Source organism: Protopterus annectens, chromosome 1.part2 (assembly GCF_019279795.1).
Source record: "Protopterus annectens isolate FY-2018-M chromosome 1.part2, PAN1.0, whole genome shotgun sequence".
In the NCBI taxonomy this organism is placed as follows: domain Eukaryota; kingdom Metazoa; phylum Chordata; order Ceratodontiformes; family Protopteridae; genus Protopterus; species Protopterus annectens.
Window position 1 is genome coordinate 883925736 of NC_056727.1, and position 20593 is coordinate 883946328.

Genomic DNA, 20593 nt, shown 5'->3' on the forward strand with positions numbered 1-20593 from the left:
AGATTGTGATGATAGAGATCCATGTGATATAACAGAAGTAAACAGGATATATTACTGTGCAGCTAAATGAATAACTGATAAGTTCTACCACAAGAACACAGGGTAGTGAGGGAAAGGAAGGGGAGAAATCGAATACAATCAAGGAAGTATTGAATAGAGAAAACTATAAAACAATTAAGATAAGAAGTGTCACTGTTAGAAGAGTATAGAAGAGGTAACAGATCAACAGAAATACTTAGAAAGATAGACGTGATAAAACCAATGTGCAGTATTAGGACAGACCAAGATCTATCATGCACTATTGCAAATAAAAAACTAAAATCTCAGCACAGGCAGAAAAAGTTAGAAGATACACAGATAAATATAAAAGAAAACTACAAAAGAATCAGTTTATTGATGACCCAAAAAAGTTTTATAGAGAACTGGGAAACATGGTAAAAGATACTGAAAGATCACCAAAAAAAAAAAAAAAAAAAAGAAGAAATAGATACATTTTGGAGATGTATCTATGAAGATCCTGTGGAACATAACAAAGATGCTAAATGGACAAAAGAAGTAAAATAAAAAATAAGAATTTCAAAGGTACAGGATATGAAATGAGATGAAGTAACAGCCAGAGAGATTGAAACAAAGTTAAGAAAAGCCTCTTACTGGAAAACCCCAGGCCCAGATGCGGTACCTAACTTTTGGTTAAATGTATTAACATCGTTGTACGGAGATTTAGCCATGCTATTTATATGCACACCCCAAACAGGCACCAACCTGGCTAACAACAGGAAAAACATTGCTCCTGAACCTGCAGATCTACCATCATAATGTCGACTGGTGGGTAGTTGAGCGAGTATGTTCGAAAGGAGTACAGTAACATCCCAAAATTGAGAATGCAAATGTTGCGAATCGCAAAATCTCGTCCCCTTTTTGACCCCTGTTAGCACTTGTTTATGGGTGTAGAGTGGTCGGAAATGTCGATTTCGGCATTTTTGTGACATTTTGACAATTTGGCATTGCAGGATTAGTTGACAAAAGTTGCTCATATGCAGAGTGGTGCAATGTGCGCTCGACATTATGATAGTCAACCAACCTGCAAGCTACCTAAAAATTATTGACCAATAACTTGCCTTCCGAAGACGTATAAACTGTACACTGGAATTGATGCCGACAGAGTTTATAATCATTTAGAAGAAAACTCAATCATGGTAGTAGAACAAAAGGGCAATAAAAGAAAGTCATATGGAGCAAAGGATCATATGTTAAAGTTATAGTGGAGAACTGTAAAAAGGGGAAGAATCTAAGTATGGCTTGGATTGACTACAAAAAAGCATTTTGATAGTATACCACATTTCATGGATAAAAGAGTTCTTAAAAATGTATAAGATACACCCTACACTGATTTGACTGCATTACAATGACCATGAAACAGTGGCAGACTACTTTGCAATTAAGCCATGATAAAGGACAGATTATTATCCCAGGGATAAAAATTAAAAGTGGGATATTCCAGGGTGACTCTCTCACCACTGTTATTCTGCCTTGCCTTTAACCCTTTATTTATTTATTTACTGCATTTGTTAACCGGGAAAGTCCACTGGGCTGTTAAGAGCCCATTTTCAGTGGAGGCCCGGGGACAAAAGCTCCACATTGATTACATATGAAAGTAAAGTGACAATACATAGAACAAAGTGTTATGAGCAGTACATTCAAATTTAAAGAAAATTAATAGCAAAAAAGTGATTGTTTTATTTTGTCCTGACTGTAACTATAAAGTGTTATGAGAAGTACATTCATAGTTAAAGAAAAATTAAAAGCAAAAAACAGTGATTATATTTACAACAGGTATAAATGTAGCAGTGAGAGATGACAAGTATTTAAATAGCACAGAATATATCAGCCGAGGAGGGTTGCCTTCAGGGTGGAAAGGAGGAGATGGAAGGGCTGTAGGAAGAAGAGTCAAGTTAATGAGACAACAAGAAGGAGTTGTAGGAGATGTTTGGATAGAATGATTAAAGGTGAGACTCCAGAGAGAGAAGTCATGACTTGGGATTATTTGTTGGGGTACAGGAGTACAGCCAGTGAGAGGAGAGATGTGATTTGAGGGATTTTTTTTAAAGGAGGCAGGATTGCTGATAGTTCTGAGTGAAGGACGGAGATTGTTCAATAACTTGGAGACAGTGTGAGAATACAACATTTGGCCGGCTGAGAGCTTGGGTTTCTCAACATGTAGTAGCATTTTGTTTACAGACCTGAGATGGCGATTAGGATGGTACATGGTCAGTATGGAGGAGAGAGAAGGGCGGGTTTCAGGTTGCTAGATTATCTTGTGGGCTGTGGTTAGATAAGTGAGATGGGGAGGGGATTGCAGCCATTTTAGTTGCTGCAGTGAGGAGCAGTGGTGGGAAGAACATTTTGCATTTGTAGCGAATTTAGCGACTGTTCTAGCAGGAGTCAAGTTTAGTTTTTAAGGCAGATTGTAGATTGGTGAGGATGGGGGCACCATATAGAAGAGTTGGAAGCAGGACGGGAGCACCATATAGAAGAGTTGGAAGCAGGAAGGAAGATGCCAGGGCCTTTTTGGGAGAGAGGCTAAGAAAACAGTTGTGCCTGTAAAGGGCACCTAGCTTCTGACGTTTTTTTTGATATTATAGATGTGAAGGTCAAAAGTTAATTTGTCATCAATGATGACACCTAGCAATTTGATACTAGGGACAAGTTCTATGATAGTGTTTTTTTTGGAATGAACAGTGAGTAGTGACTTGTTAACAGGACTAGACTTAGTAGGGGTGAATATTAAGAGCTTTGTTTTATTGGGGTTAAGGGCAAGATGGTTCTGAGACATCAAGGTTTCAGTGGAGGTAAAACCTTCTTGGGTAAGATGCTGTAATACAGTGGCAGATTTGGAAGAGCAGATGATGGTTGAGTCATCTGCATATTGGATGACCGTACAGTGGGTAAGAGTGGTATGAAAGTTATTGACAAATATACTGAATAGGAGGGGACCCAGAATAGAACCTAAAGGAACACCTGTATTTGTATTGATAAAAGGGGAAGGAGAGTGCTTCCATTTAGTAGATTGCTGCCTCTTGTTGAGATAGTTAGTAAACCATTGCATGGTAGGGGAAGATAGGCTGAGGTCCGATAGTTTAGAAAGCAGTAGGGAGTGGGAAATACTGTCAAATGCCTTTGATAAATCAAGAAAGAAGGCAGAAACTCAGGAGTCAGCATCTCAACCTCTATTTACTGTGTCTAAGAAGGAATGAAGGCAGTGTTGGTGCTATGTCTGGGCCTGAAGCCATGTTGTGTGCGGGAAAGGAGTTGGTGTTTTACCAGATGACTTAAGAGTTGGGTATGAATGCACTTCTATAATATTTTTGAGATGGGGGAAAGAATGGCGATAGGATGGAAGTTTGAGATGTCAGAGTTGCTGCCGCCTTTATGAAGAGGGAGGACAAATGCTTTTTTCCAGATATCAGGTATGCATTTTTCCTGAATGGACCTATTGAGGAGAATGCTGATAGGGTAGGCAATGGAGGTGGCTGCTAGTTGTAAGTATTCTGCGGGTAAGTTATCTGGGGGATTGGTACATGGTTTTAATTTATGAAGAAGTTTTTGGATGGTGGATGTGGGAATGGGTGATAGTGAGAAAATAGGTAGAGGATTTGAAGGAGTAAGTTCTGATGGTGTTACTTGTGGGTCTGGGTTGATGGGTAGGAAGGTAGTGTAAGTTTGGTGATGGTGTCAGTGAAGTATGTATTAAAGAGTGAGGCTAGTTCTGAGGGAGTTTTTTCTGGGTTTGGGCATGGAGTGTTAGTGATTGGGGGGAGTAGGGAGTTGATAGCTCCCCAGAATTTATTGGGGTTTTGTCTATGCTGGCCTTGGATAGCTTGGAAGTATTCTTTTTATTTATTTTTATTATTTTTGATGACTAAGCATTTGGCCTTATTGCGAAGTTGTTTGTATTGCATGAAGTTGGAAGGCTTTCCAGGCTTTGTCCCTAGTAGACATTACTTGCTTTGTGGACTTTGCAAGACACTTTGCATGTTTTGCTTTGATTCTTTTTAGCTGGAGTGGGGCTAGACTATTTAGGATCATGAGAAATGGAGAATTAAAGAATTCCACAGCTTCAATGAGTGGAAGAAATTTCAGTGAACTCTAGTTAGTGTTCTGCAGGATGTCATTGAAGGCATTTGGAGAGAAATGTGTTGGGTCCCTGGTGTAACGATATTGGTGAATGTTTGGTATAGAGGCGGGCTTACGTATTATGAATGCTGGAGAATGGTCACTATTACTGTCAGGGAGTGTGCCAGAGGAGGTAATTTTTTCAGGATCAGTAACCAATATCCAATCTAAGATTGAGCCTTTATTTCTGTTGACTGGTGTAGTGATGTTGGAGATTACCTGAGTGTAACTGTCTCCTTAACAGCTTATGCCATGGGTATAATTTGGCTCCTAGAAAACAACAAAGTGTTAAGACTTCTCATCTTCTCTTTGTCGATGATTTAAAATTGTATAGCTCATCAGATGAGGAACTGAAAGCACAACTGGATGTTGTCAAAATTTTTTCAGATAATATAAGAATGTCATTTGGTATTGATAAATGTGTGGAAGCAACCTTTTAAAGCAGGAAAATTGCAGCCCCAGGAAAACTTCAGATTTGGGACGAGTGTGATAGAAAAGAACTTGAGTAAGAAGGAGTGTATAAATATTTGGGAATTAATGAAGATTCAACAATAAAGCATGAACAAATGTGAATAAAACTTAGTAAAGAATACTTTGGAAGACCTAAATTAATCCTGAAAATAGTTGACATCTAGGAACAAAATCCAGGCTATAAACCAATTTGCTCTTCCTGTCCTAACTTACAGTTTTGGAGTGGTTGACTGACCTCAAAATGGGTTGGATAGATTAGACACTAAAACAAGAAGGATGCTTCATGCTCAACAAATGATTTATAAGAATCCGTGCATACCAATATTATATATTCCCCATTCTGAAGGAGGGATGGGCCTCCTTGAAATTGATTACATGTATAGATCTGCAATTGTGGGACTTTGCAAGATCCAAATGTAGTGAAAGTTTTGAAACATGAGGAGAATAAATCTAAGATGACTTCTCTGCTTAGTTTAGTAGAAGCATATCGGCATCAAGCAGGAATGGAAATCAATCCAGAAGTAGATAAAAATCAGGCAGCAACTGAGTGTGCCAAAAAAACAAAAGAAAGAATATAAGGTGAAGGACTAGATGAGAAGGCAAGAAATGTGGAAAATGCATAAATATAGTTGCAAGTATAGAAAACTTCTAGAAGAACCTCATGTTGATCAGGAATGAATGCAGGAATGGTTAAGGAGTGGCAAATTCAAACTAAGAGATGAAAGGTTAATATCGGTGGCTCAAGATTGTGGGCTACATACACGCTGGTTTACAAAGTGCATTGAACATATGGGAGAAGTAGACAAATGTAGGTTTTGTAAAACCGAATTGGAAACAGTCGCACACCTCGTTGCTGGTTGTGACATACTAATGGCAGAAGGACTGTATACTGAAAGGCATAATAATGTAGCAAGACTATTTGTACTAGGGATTGTGCAAACATTATGGTATTGAAATGGCTGAAGAACCCTGGAAGCATGAGCCACAAAGCATCATAGAAAATGATGACGTCTATATCACATGGGATCACTACCAACAGTTCAAAAGACAGAAAGCCAGATGTAGTGGTCCAAGAAAAGAAGACAAAAGTAGCATTGATCATTGAAATTGCCATGCCCAGTGACTACAGTGTCTTGTGTTCAAAGAGACTCAAAGTCATAAAATATCAGGATCTTCAGGCAGAAATGAGAACAACGTGGAAGAAAGATATGCAGACAGTTCCAATAGTAGTAGGAGCAACGGGTCTTATAAAAAAGAATGTACAGTCTTATTTATATATGTTACCACTACATGTAACCCTGTACAAATTGCAGGAGTCATTACTGGGCACATTGCGGGTGCTGCGAAGAGCACTTCTGGCTGACAGCTAAGATTGAAACAATACTAATTTCATGAACTTTAATCGTACTTTGACTTAGGAATGGGGTCCATTCCCGTCAAGGTATTAGAAACCCAAAAGACTTGAAGAAATTAAAAAAAGATTCTGTAGGCATGAGAAGTGTACTGACTGGCTTTCTGAGAGAGTAGCTGATACATGGAATAGACTTATATTATATTAAAGCAAGCACTAGTTTAGAGATTTTTAAGAACAGCCTGGACACTTACATATTTTGGTATATTGGCAGGCTAGAAGGGGATTACTGCCTGTGCTTGAAATACTTTTATGTATGTCTGTATGCATGTATGTGTGTACTGCTCTCTCCGGAGCCTGGAGAATTAAGTGATTATTCCCAGTAAATTTATCATAAACTTGTGCTTCTGGACTTACTTTTGTGGCTTGCATTATGACCCTTACAGTTGTAAACCTTTCTAATTAACCATTCATGAGGAGAGATAACTTGTTTTACAAACTCTTTTTCTGATTGCCGCTAGACTGTCATCTTCTTTGGATACTGTCCATATATAAAAATGGATTACTAAGGAATAATTGCACTTATTGTGGTTTGATCTGCCTTCTGGACCATTGCAGAAGAGGTTTGTATTGTGCTATGCATTCACTCCAACTTAACATCTGATAGTTTTTATACTTAATGAGTTTGCAGTATCGAATGATTGCTTCTGGCAAATTTATCGCAGGCTTGTACTGTACATGTCAACTTTTTGTATTGCCACCGACTTTTATGCTACAGGAGATTGTCAAACAGATTGTTGTTGAGGATAATCCTTATCTGTTTTACTAACTTTTCCTGCCTGCTGTGGACTGCCATCTACTTTTGATTGTGTTTATATTTTAATTGGACTACTGCTAAAGAATGCCTTCACCTGTTTGATCCTGTCTACTGGGCCATTCCTGAAATGGGACAGCGTTATGCTTTGTTTCTTGTTTGTTTTCATTTCTCAGATTTCTGCAGAGGACAAGCTTTAACAGCTATTGTTTTTTTTTTTCCTGTTAGCCAGACAACACCTTATTACTAGACATTGGATTATATTGCCATGTTGTTTTACTAATCTGAGCATTTCCTAGTCTGTGCATCGCTAATGCTACTTTCTGTATGTTATTTTGTCAGTACTGAAAGCTTAGCATATTTAAGTTATACCTAGTTTTATAGTTCCACAATAGTTAACATAGCTGTTATAGCTGTTGTCCTAACAGCTACTAGAAATGCTTCTTTGTCAGGGCGACAACTGGAAACTGCTTTGAATTCTTTAAAGTCCATTTTGTAATGTTTGTTATGGTTGTCTTGGCAACTGTTTAAGATTTTATATTAACTTGTTTTTTCTTGCATATAGTACTGTGCAATTCATTCTATGCCTAGACGATCATTTAATGTGGTTGAATTCTGTGATTTAAATACTGCTATTTAGTGTATTTCTTGTTGTCAAGATTACATTCTGAATATGGCTTTAACTTAAAATGGATGTATGCTTATCACTTTGAAAAGACATTTTAAGTCTCATCTTACAATATGAACTCTTCCTGCCACCCACACCCACCCTTTCCATCCTATTCCAGTACATACTAGTTAAGTAAGTCCTTCCAGTTTTCACTACATTATGTGTCTTAATACATATCACTTCCAGTCACTCCCTCTGAGCAGTCCCCTGCATGTCAAAACACATTTCAGTGACCCCTTATCCATACATCAGTGTAGGACCCACTCTCTTTAATCCTACCAAAAAACATTATTTAGTATACAGATATATACTGTACTGGGTAAATCTAAGCTGAAACATCTTTGCAGGAATTAACGAGATATAAAATCTACATTAAGCTTTTATTCTACTCATCCATTCACTTCCCTTCAGTTAAGTGGTTACTACTTCCTCAATCCAGGTCCACGGCTCTGTCCATCCACTAATATTAAGAGCTTCTCTCTCACTGATATTACTGCACAATTACCACAAGTTATACCAAACGGAACCCAGAGCTGAAACTGTTTAACATTAACATATAGAGTGTACAGCAAACTGTCAATTTCATGCATGGATTAAACAACTCTTCCTGGCATTGTAGTAGTTACAGAAATGTGGCTTAATCCTGACGTAAAAGATGAAAAATTTTGTAACATAAGGTTATAACATCATAAGAGCAGATATGAAAAGTAAAATGGATGAAGATACAACATTAATATATTCCAGCAATGTAGAATATCTTTCCCTAACAACATACCCTCTTTCAATAAAGCAGAGTTATTGTCCAGCCTTCTAGACTGGATGAAAGCTGTCTACATGTCAGCTGTATATATCTCTCACAGCAATAACCTCACCACTGTTGAACATATCCTATCGTGGGCATCATCATATATCACCCAAGAAGCTGTAATATTGGCTTATATAGACTTAGACTGATCCATCACTAATCTACAGTGTGAACCAACCCAATAAACATTTTCGGCTTCACCCAATTTAAGTCCACACCTAATTGGCACAACAGATCCAATAACAAGGATTCTGTTGTGGACTGGATATTAAATATTGGTCTTGTTAAGGTTATGCAGTGAAGCACCCTTCCAGTTGCACAACGCCAACATTGTGTCATATTTGTTACCTGTAGTAGGTTAAAACTCAAAAATATTCAATAAAGTACAGTCCAAAAAATATCAAACTTTGCTTCAGGGAGGTTACAAAACTTTACTGATTAATGTAACTGAACCATATTGAAATATCTAAGTTTAGATAAGGCCATCAAAACATTCAACATTTTCCTCTTCATTTTGAAAACCCAGGCCCTGAGAAGAGAAAAAGAGTTAAGGCAACCCCAGTCCCCCAACTTACACATTTTACCAAACAAATCTTGCAAAAACGAAAAGATGAAACTAGGAAAGTCGGGGGTAAATATAAATCTCAAACCAACTACCGAACCCACAGTCATATCCTTTACAAGTCATTCTTAACTTCTGACAAAACATATCACCATGATCTGCTAGAAACTAACTTCTCTACCCTCAGAACATTTTGGTCAAACATTTATAAGCTCCTTAAACCTTGCAAAAATCTTTTGACCTAAAACCTCTTCCATATGACACTGATTCAAGCATTGCTTGTAAATTTAACTCCACATTTAAATTTCTGCTGCTTTACTGGTCAGGGATAATGTAGCAATAACCCACGCCTGGGTAATGCTGGATTTACCCACGGTTGGTGTGGTTTGGTCACGAGGATGAAGCCCGAGTGGCCAAAGACAACCGTGGGTAAATCCAGCATTACCCACACCCCAGAAGTGGGTTATTGCTATTATACAATGACATTATTTAAGAAAAAAAATAATTACTTTTCTTAAATAATGGCATTGTATAATGCCTCCTTGCTGCCCTTCCGCAGCTATCTGGTATTCTGCAGCAGTACATCAGAGCTGTGGGCAAAAGCAATGGAGAAAGCTTTTTACAAACTGTCTCGCTATGTTAAAGGAGTTTAACATAGCGAGACAGCTTTAAAAAGCAACGGAGATAGGAAAATCTCAGTTTCTTTTTTTAAAGCTGTCTCGCTATGTTAAACTCGTTTAACATAGAGAGACTGTGTAAAAAGCAACGGAGATCTTGCGTTCTCCGTTGCTGTAAAAAAAGAGTTATACTAATGGAAAAAGTCCGGGCGACTGGACCTTTTTCCATTACTATAACTCTGATTTACAATGTGCACACTGACCAATCAGCGTGCACGTTTTGGAATATTAATTGGGGGTCATTGTATAATAGACAATAACCCCAGTCCTGAAAACCAAGCATGATAAACGATTCTATAACCATCACACTTCAAACTGTATCTACTACAAGAATAAAAAGCTCCTTTTCAGACTAAAACTTTCAGCCCTAGTGTCTGACTTTCTACATGCAGAATACTTAACTTGGTGCTGAATCAGTTGCATGTCCTGTATCCATTGTCATTAACCGGTCTTTCATGGAATAATGGTCCTCCATTTGGAAATAAACTTTTAATTCTGCTACTGCATAAAGGCAACAAATCAACAGATCAGACCAGCTTCAGGCCGACTACTATTCTATTGCCTCTGTCTGAAACCCTAGAAAGACGCATCCATTCCTAAGTTAATGTGCTAAACAGCCTACCTTTATCTATATCGCACTGCTTCTACCCCTACGGTACTGATGCTGCCTAACTTGTTGTCCTAAATATCTTTAAAGAAGAAATGAAGGATAACTGGTTTGTAAACCAGCCGGACACTATCCGGTTAACAAACAAAATAAGTAAATAAATAAACATTCTTAAGTATTTCAAAGGTATTTGACAATGTCACATCCTAAGCTGCTAAACACATGGCTCATCTGCATTTTAAAGACATTGCCATTAAGAGCTTTAGGAGCTTTTAGGGCAGTTGTGAAATAACAAATTACCTTCACCGTCTACCTACCAGTAATCACAGGCTTCCTTCAGTAAGCAATCATTGGACGTCTACTGTTCAATTTATTTATTAAGAAACTACATCTGGCATCAGTTCAGACAGCCCTTATTCAGTTTGATTCCATTCTTATCTGATCTGACCAGGTATGTCTGAATTGTAAATTATCACACTGCAGTCCTGTACCTCTTGTAAAAAAATGGCTAGATAAATCGCAACAGCTGCACAGTCTTTTTCCATACCTCTCAACCATTCCATATTTGGTGGAGCTGTCTGATTTTGCTTCCTGGATCTGTGCCCACTTTGCTGCTCTTCTTGACACAAGAAAGCTCTGATTTCTTCTCTTTCATTGGGCTCAATTTATGAGCCATTGAGAGAGATAGAGAGACTTCTGGAGCTTCTCGTATTCAAAATGGACCAGTAGTCGAGAAGGTTTCTAGCACTGCCTGGTCTTTTTTTTAAATAAAAGTGGTGTGTGCAGTGCTGTACAGAAGACACACACACACACACACACACACACACACACACACACACACACACACACACACACACACACACACCTATGCCTGGCAGCTGTCCTCAGTGTTTCTGGTGATTACAGACAGTTAAAAATAATGTTGCTAATTAAGAGCTTTTTTCCTGGAAATGCAAGTTGATACAGCACCTGTTGTTCTGTTATATTTTCCAGTGAATTGTCTTCCTATTATTTATGCATTTTGGCCTGTCATAAAATGTCTGTTTTTCTGGCACATTGTTGGTTGTGGATTACAGTAATTAAATAACGTGAATTTCAGACTTCATAACCACCAGAAAATACTTGTTAATATGAAGCCTGGTATTCCAAAAACTGTATAAGTATGTAAGAATAATATTTAAACTATGCTCCTGAGTTTGGAGCCTTGTCTGTGATTTTTCAGCTAAGAAGCTGAGGGGGGTTGCACTGTTTGATTCCTACAGCATTGTGCTCAAATATATTTCCAGGGCATTATTTATGCAGTCATCTGATCTCAAGCAGACGTCTTAAGATGGACACTGTCATACAAGTGGCTGCAGTTGCTGGTGTGTGTGTGTGTGTGTGTGTGTGTGTGTGTGTGTGTGTGTGTGTGTGTGTGTGTACTTTATACACTGCAAAGCTTTTATATTGTTATGATAAACATGAATGATACAAGGCTGTAAAAATGCAATATATATTGTGGAAAAAATGTAGGAGCCTGTACGCAGTATTTTGGTCAGGCAGCAGAACAGTTCTGGAATGTTGATCCGACTGGATCTACTTATTGTATAGAATAAAATGAGCAAAATCATTTTTTTCTGGAGAGGAGAGGAAATGCATTAAAATGGCCAAATGAGCTAAATGGCTTTGTAAGAAATGCTTAGCGCTGAGGTATCTTCTGTGTTTTTATTTATTCACCACATAAATAATGTGTTTTAGTAAAAGTTTGACAGAGATGTTGTGAACAAATAAAATATATAATGTTTATACTAGTTCTCTAACTAAACTATAGTTGCGGCTGGCACATATAGCAAGTCAAGGTTACAGGCATGTGTATCTTTTTACAGTGCAGTAAGGACACATCATTTAGCACCACAAGGTTTCTATTTTTATAGGTTGTGCCTGGTAAAAGGGTAAATGTGTACATTTATGCCATCACCCCATGAGTGCAAAAGTATGCATGTGCAAATTTTGAGTGTTACTATTTTGAACCCTTTTACCATTATTTTTATTGTCTCTCTGCTATGATTTTGAAGGCTGAGAGATATGCCACCCCCCAAAAAAAAAATTGTTTTTCATTCCTATGTCCCTTTCTATATCAAAACCTAAAGATGCCTTTATTGTCACTTAATCAGAGAACACCCAAATATACTTGGTAACTGGTACCAAACTCCTTAGAGTCATTGTAGTTGATTGTATAAAATTCAACATTCATATCCTGTGCGTCATTAAAAAACATACAAAACTAGGAGTCCAGTTCCATGCACTGTCTTATCTTACTGAATAAACTTGATTAGCTACAGCATCTTCCAAAATACTACAAAGCCTACTGTATGTTTCCCCCATTTTCCCCAACAAGTACTCACAGCATTGCTCACTTGGCAATTTGAGTTAACAGATATCTAAATTGCAGCAAATTACCCCAACAGATCCCGCCATTGCATAGCAATCTGAAAACTACGATGGATTAAATTCCCAAACTGCCTTAAATTCAGTCAGCTAAAACTGCACACAAACTTTTCTATTGAGCAGATCAATGCTCATCCTTAAGCTCACTCCTCCAGTGGTACACCCCCTCTAGATATTTATGGTTGTAAAACAAACACCAACACATTCTTGTACCAGATCAATGCTCATCCTTAAGTTCACTCCTCCAGTGGTACACTCCCTTTATATGTTTATGGTTCTAATACAAACACCAATAACATTCTTGTGCTGCTGCTGTGTGCCAGTTACTTTGCCAAAACTCTGAAACATTATTCTGCAGACACTCAGGTAGGTATAATGAACAGCTGGCTGTGTCACTTATCTTACCCTACTGTCTAATCTGCAAATTCAAGCAGCACCAGAAAAGTTCCCCCCTCAGTCGCACACTACCACTATGACAGCTGGCTAGTTTGTAACTCCTGTTAATAGCTCAGAAATAATGTTGTGTATGTGATACTACATTTGGTTGAATATCCTTCACCAAGTTTCAAAGGCTTTTATTTCTGCTTCCATAATTTCATATTTCAGCTGTCTCATTTGTGTTTGTGTAATAGCTCTGTTACTTTATTACAACTGTAAATGCTGTTTATTATCACAGTTGTTTATATTGTATATGCACTTCTACAACATAAATATTGTGCATGTTTTTATGTGATATGCTATTATCTTTATGTAACTGTTACTTGGAAAGTTGTATGTATTCTGAAATGGTATATCTTTTGGAGATTTCCTCCACAGACCTCCGCTGAAGAGGGTCTTCAGCCAAACTTTCCTTGGAAACAAATGCAAGCAAGAAAATAAATACATAAATAAATAAATGACTAAAAATGTAAAAAAAGAAAATAAACTGCATGAACTGCAGCCCCATATTTTCTGATACCGAGTATAAATCTTACAAAAGTTGTAGAGCTGAACAAGTAATGATTTTATGTAAAATATATAATGATTTGTCAAAAGGGTTGAATAGAAAACAAGAAAACCTAGAAGACATTGTTATAGAATTAAAAAAAAAATGAAAGGGGCTTGTAGGGATGTTTGGAAACAAAGGCCCATTATATTACAAAAAAAACTGACTAGTGTAGTAAAGGGAAGTTGATAATGGCATTTGAAAATTGCTTGAATAGAAAACTAGAGGGATAGGACATTCATAAGGACACACAAGAAGCTTTATGGCAGTGAGACAGATTAGATAATTAGTGCATTAAATTGAGAAAAGGCATTGAGGGCATGTGATTAAATACAAACACAATCAATTAAAAAAACATAAAAATGGGGGTGAATATAGGTACTGCGAAATTTAGCAAGGAATTGTATGAATCATCAGTGTTGTAGCCTATGTTAAATGGGCTTTTGGTTAAAAAAAATTGTAGTAATTAAAGGGATAAAACAAGGATAACCTTGGATTATTTTTGATATTGCAGAGGAAGTAAAAAAAACAAAGTCAAGAAACTTAGGTATTTGACATGGAAATAATGCCAGGAATAATTGCACATGCTGATGGTTTGGTGGCAAAAGACAAATAAGATTGATAGAGAAAATATATTGTAGAACATTTGATAGAGTTGGGCTGAAAATGCATTGGCAAATGTAAAATATATGCATAGACATGAAGTAGCAGAAGTGAGGAAATAATGTATAAGTAATAGAGAATTTAGAAGACAGGATGTTGATGGAAAAAAGTTGAAGAAAATTCTTATGAAAATGAAAAACAAGCAGTAAATCTTGTACGTTTTGTTGTAAAATGTCTTGTATAAAAAGTATTATTAAATAAAACTGTTTTATTCAAAGTGAAACGTTATATTGGGGTTTAGTATCATATTCCAGAAAGAGCAGAAAAAGAAATTAAGGAGATTTGTTTCGGAACATTATGGGGATCTATACCTCTAACAAATTTGCAAGGTTTTGTCCATCATTTAATGAGTTTTGTCCTTCCTATTCCTGACATGAACCAAATATCTAAACAATAAATTAAAGGCTAATTTTAATTGGTAATAATATAGATTAGTCCCATTTGATTTGGGGAAGTTGATTTTATGACTTAGATTTGTTCCCTTGTTATAATCAACTCTGCTATGTTAAGTACTGCATTTGCAGGGAATGGCCAGATGTAAATTATCTGTGGTTGAATTTTAACAATATGAACACTAATCCCTTTAGGATCATCGTTTTGTTACTGACAGTAAATTCCCATAAACTTTCAAAGTAAAGGAAAAAGTTAAAAAACTAATTAAAGAATAAAAATAGAAATGTTAGGTTGCCTGTACTAATTTTTTTTCATAATGTCATAGTATAATGTTTGCAGCCGAAAATGTTTAGTTGGACAACATGATATTAACTGACTAAAGCTGGTCGTATCCATTTTGTCAGCTGCTAAAGGCTGTGAGAAAACGACTTGCTCCCTTGTAGGACCCCGTGGTAGAGCTTTTTCATTTTGTGATTTACTGGACTGGGCTTAATATTTTGAGTTTCAAAGTTGTGCCTTTCAACATTTTAGAATAGAGTCCTTATTACATGTGTTGTATCTTATATGCATGTCTTCTACACAAAGTTTTGACTTACTCTGTTACATTTTGTTGTTTTATATGTATTTGTTTAGTAATGTATATGCTTGCAAACTTTTTTAATTTGTATTTTGTAAAATAGTTCTTCATACTTAAAAAAATGCTATTGTATATAAATGAGGAAGGATGATTCAGTATGATATAACCAGTGGTGTTTTATACAACACTGGGGTTGATGTTGGGAGTGAAAACAAAGTAGAGGATAGAGATGTGGGATAACTGGGTGGATAGTACAATATAGAACTAGAACAGTATAATGTAAGGAAATAAATCACCAAAAGATTAGTGATGGGGACTGGCATGATTAAAAAGGTATAAGAAATTGATGAAATAATGTTACTTGGAAGTTGGAAGTAATAAAGGAGTTAAAATGATTGCTCCTGAAAGAATGACCTGAAAGAATGAAGAGGATAAACATTTCAATTTCTTATCTAGCATCTATGAAAATTCTTTTGAAAGGACACATCAGACAAAAAGGGCAGAGTGAAAAAATCATGGCTGTAGCCAATGTAATAATTAATATGAAACCGTATGCAGTATATTTCCATGCTGTGGGGAAAAAGGTTTAAGCAGTATAAAAAAATATCACAAGCATTGATTGCTTACAGTTTACATCATTGGAATAATGCATTAAGGGGATGTTCTGGGCAAAGACGTTTTATGTATCTTTTAGAGGATGTGTGACTTTTTAAACTCCCTTTATTGCATTTTAGATATAGGTTCATAGGTTCATAGGTTCATACTAGGCTATCTGCCCAAGGGCATTTATAAGCCTAGCCCATAGTTATGTGGCTTTCGCCACCCCTTTAGTTTGAATAAAAACTATGCCTATCATTTTTCTGTGCCTCTGTCAAGCAGTGACACTGAAGTAATCCCTGGGGTATATCTGCGATCTCCCATCCATTGGTCAAGATTCCTCTTGAACAAGGCCAGTGAGGTGCTCTGCCTCACATGTACCGGGATTTTGTTCCACAGCATAGGGAGTCTCTGGGTGATGAATCTGTCCCTCCAGCACGTTTTATTTATAACCGTGTCAAGGTTTAAGTCTCCCGCCCTTGTGGTTCTGAGGGATCTAGATTTTTTGAGGTGAAGCATATTCATCAAATCTGGGTTTGACATGGCCTTATATGTCAGGCACAGGTCACCTCTGAGCAAGCGGTATGAGACTGAATAGAGCTGGAGTTCTTTCAGTCGGGCAGCATAAGACATATTTTTGAGACCCTTTATCCTTTTGGTGAGGAACTTTTGGGGCCTTTCAAGCTGCATCAGGTGTCTGGTCAGATACATTCCGAACGGGGCATTGTACTCAATCATAGGTCTAATGAGTGATGAGTACAGGGGACGATGACCTCCCTTGATCTAGATGTGAATCCCTTCATGATCAGGTGGGCGATATAGAAGGTTTTCCTAACTACTTTAGCAACATGAGTGTCAAGCGAAGGCTACTGTCAACTTGGGTCCCCAGATCCCTGATGACTTTTTCTGTGCTCAGTGGATTGCCATCTATATGGTAGCTAGGGGTAACCTTGTTTTTCCCGAAGGGTATGACTATGCTTTTTTGGCGTTTAACTTCAGGCCATGGCTCTGGCACCAGTTATCCATTTCTGTGAGGCCCTTCTGGAGGATATCTGTGTCAGATGTGTTTTCGACTATGGCGCCCAGTTTGCAGTCATCTGCAAACTTTGTCAGCCATAACCCTCCTGTGTTTGCTTGTACTTCAGAAAAGTAGATGCCGAACAAGAGTGGACCCAGGACTGAGCCCTGTGGGACACCACTTGTGACAGGCTTTGAGTCTGACATGGCTCCAGCAACTCTGACCCTGTGGGTTCTGTTGCTTAGCCAGTTTGCAACCCATCTTGTGATGTATGGGTTTACATTCAAGCTGATGAGTTTTTCGATGATACCTGAGTGGGGTATTGTGTGAAGGCCTTTGCCAGGTCGAGGTAGGCTGTATGGACTGCCTTTCCCTCATCAATGGCCTTGGTGACTGTCTCGAAAAAGTCAACCAAGTTTAAGAGGCAGGATCTGCCTTTGACAAAGCCAAACTGGGTTGGATCCAAAGTCTGCAAGTTCCCTATGTCTTTATTTATGAGTTCCATTATGATCCTCTCCATGGCTTTGCAGATAAGGCTTGTCAAGCTAATGGGGCGGTAATTTCCAGGGTCTGTGGAGGCACCGCCCTTATGAAGTGGGACCACAGTGCCGTGCGCCACTCCTTGGAGTACGTATCCTGAGGTGAGGCTAAGATTAAATAGCTGTCCTAACTGTGGGTTTAATTCCTCGTTGAGTTCATGAAGCACACAGCCGGGGACACCATCCGGTCCCATGGATGCTGTGTTTTTGCCTTAGTGAGGGCAGTTCTCACCTGGGGTTGGAGATGTTTGGGGGCTACAATCCTCTGGAATAGATATCTCTCCTTTTGGGGGAGGGGAGAAGTTTGCACTGAACCTGTCAGCCAGTATGTTAGCAATGTGTGTAGGTTCAGTAATTTTCACATCATTTTGAACTAATTCTGAGCATATCTGGGAGTTTCCTCCTAGGTTTCTAACATAGCTAAAGAAGGCCTTATGATTGTCTTTAGAGTCCTTGGCGATTTTTCTCTCAAAATTTGCCTTGGATGATTTTATGAGAGCTCTTAGTTTTTACTTATAATGATCAAAGGTGTCTTACCTTTCAAGGATTTTGCTCTATCTTGTAGTAGCTTCCTCCTTTTGTTGTAGAGCTTGTTTATGGCTGGGGTCCACCAGACTGGACGCTTGCCTTTGGTACAGAGAGTCTTAGTTTTGTTTGGGATTGCCTGATCCATGCAGTCCTGTAGGTGCTGGTAGAAGGCATTTGTAAGTGATTCAGCGGTTTGAGTAATGTTTACCACTGGCTCAGGGGCCTTAAAGGAGACCACACTAGTTTTTAGAAGTGTGAAATCGGCTTTTGAGAAGTTTTTCACTGTGGTCTTTTTTGTTTCAGGTGGGGGCGGGATGAGGACCTCCAGCGAGATTAGTTTATGATCTGATCTCACCAGTGAGGGGTATACTTCCGGTGTTGAACATTTTGATCCCATATGATCCCATATGATATAAACATGCCATAAACAACATCACTGATTCCATAAAAAGAAAAGAATATAAAGACGGAGTTATATATTGAGAAAAAGATTAAAAAAGAATCAAAGTCAAAAACCACCGTATCCCAACTGCCTGCTCTGCAAGCCTTTTCAGAGCGCAGTGTAGTCAAAAGATATTCACACGTCAATCAGCTGGATAGTGGGAATGATATGTGTATGTCTCTACTTTTTTTTTTTTTTTTTTTATGCTACCCATATTAACCTCTTATTTCAAAAGTAGAAGCTTTGTATGTATATGGCAAATGCTAATTTAAAGGTACTAGTAATCATAGATGTGGATCTGATGGTAGTATAACACTGGTAAACAGGAAAAATATTTCTCTGATTTTGCCCATTAATTTTGGAACTTGGTAAGGACTCCACCATGCATGATGCCACAAACTTAGTTCTGTCAGTGCCTTTTAAATAGTATGGCCTGTCTAACTTTTGGGTAAAGATATCCTTATGAAATATCTTGTGTTGTATAATTTTATTAGCAGGTGACAACATGAGTCCTTGCGTAGTCTCTACTGATTTTTATTAAATCAAAGCCTAGCAAAAATGAGTTGGTCTGTTTTAGCATTAATGATGCAAAACGATCGGCTAAGTGGAAGAAGAAAGTAATGATCTAACGCCTTACGTTTGGAAAGAGGCACTTTGACTGGCGTCTCCCTCTTACCTTTCACAACATTATTTGGTATCCATTTACTCAATTTCTTTGTCTTTCAAGAACAGGTAAGAGAGCATTTAAATTGCCTATATATATCGTTAAGGGATTAAAATGTAAAGTCTCAAGTCATTTGGTGGACTACAGCAATGTCTGATGAAGAGGTGCTAATCCACTATAAACAGGGCTCTATAACCATGGACAATATGTAGGAGGCATTACGTTTGTTCTACTGGTTAGAAGCTTATGCTGGGGTGTTAAATTAGAAGCGTCTTTTGTTGTATTTGAAGATGAATTCAAAACTGAGTTAATTTAGGATAGCTACTATTCCAGAATAACTGGCAGAATGTTAGATGAAATACGCAAAGCTGTTTATATAAATTGCTCCAACACAGTGTGTGTATGCATCACTGTAGGTCAGAGACTTGAAAGCCTGCAAACCCATTGACTGCTATCGGAACTGCCCTATGATATCTGTGGGGATACTCATCACTATAGAAACCTTTTTGCAACATTTCCTAAATTTATCGTGTAGGCTGCCTTTACCTGTCCAGCAGAGTGCATCCCTAACAATGTTACAACCAATCTGGATGAATGATTACATTTTAGAATGGATGTATAGAGAAAGTCTTCTTAATAGGGGACATTGTTAGCCTCCAGCCAGTACTGGATGATATTGATCAGGTTCTTGATGGTCTCCTTGGACCTGTGAGCATATATCAATGATGCATTGTTTTTGTTAAATTCGCGATTGCTTCCAATCTGCTGTCAGCTTCATTGTTATTAAATTTATATGTCCCCAAATTGACAGAATAAGACATAATTGCAAACCTGAGAGACTGGCTGTTCTGTAGAAGTAAAGACGTCCTTATGAAAATGCAGCCCTAGTATTTTGTTGAATCTGAAACAGGGAAAGTGGATGCCTTAATACAGTTTCAAACTACAGTGTCTTGGTCATAGTCAAATTTAAAGCATAGCTATTTATGAAAGACGAATAGTCCGTAAGCAAAAAAAAAAAAAAAAAAAGGTCAAATTGACTGGCACCTCAAGAGTCAGCACATGCCTCAATGCACTGTGTTAGTACTGGAACATGAACACATGCACCTAGTAGAAGTAGAACCCACAGCCATTAAAAACAAGTGTGCCACCTGATGAGCCGCTGTCACTGTAGATAGTCATATAATAGTGGTTATGTATGTATTTGACATCAAATCATTCATAAAGAATAATAGAAAGCCAAACTTTGATTATTTCGTGTGTGGGTATAGTGTTTCCATGGTTGATGTGGATTTGATCTTCTGCAATTGCAGCATTTGCTTTTTGTATATGACGGCCAAATGTGTTTTTGTCTAGAGATGTTGAAGGGGTTTTCTTTGGTTTGAATGAGGCTCATTTTGAAAAAGTGAGTATTTGTAGTATTTTGAGTGATGTATTGATGTGATGAAGTACAACATGGCTTTTCATACTTTACCTTTATACTCCATCACCTATAGAAACAGGCCATTTACTTAGGACAGTGACAGTTTTGTTATTTTCTTTTCAGGAGCAAAATTGTTGTTGAATTTGTCTCACTCTTCTCACATACAGTACCTCATGAATCCTAGTAACACTAACACAGTGAGACAGAAAC

At 37.7% G+C, this 20593-nt stretch overlaps 1 protein-coding gene across 2 annotated transcripts in view; it reads left to right on the forward strand.

The window, feature by feature from the left end:
- TMEM35B (transmembrane protein 35B) overlaps positions 1–20593 on the forward strand; it is a 602314-nt gene that overhangs the window by 342282 nt on the left and 239439 nt on the right. The window lies entirely within an intron of this gene.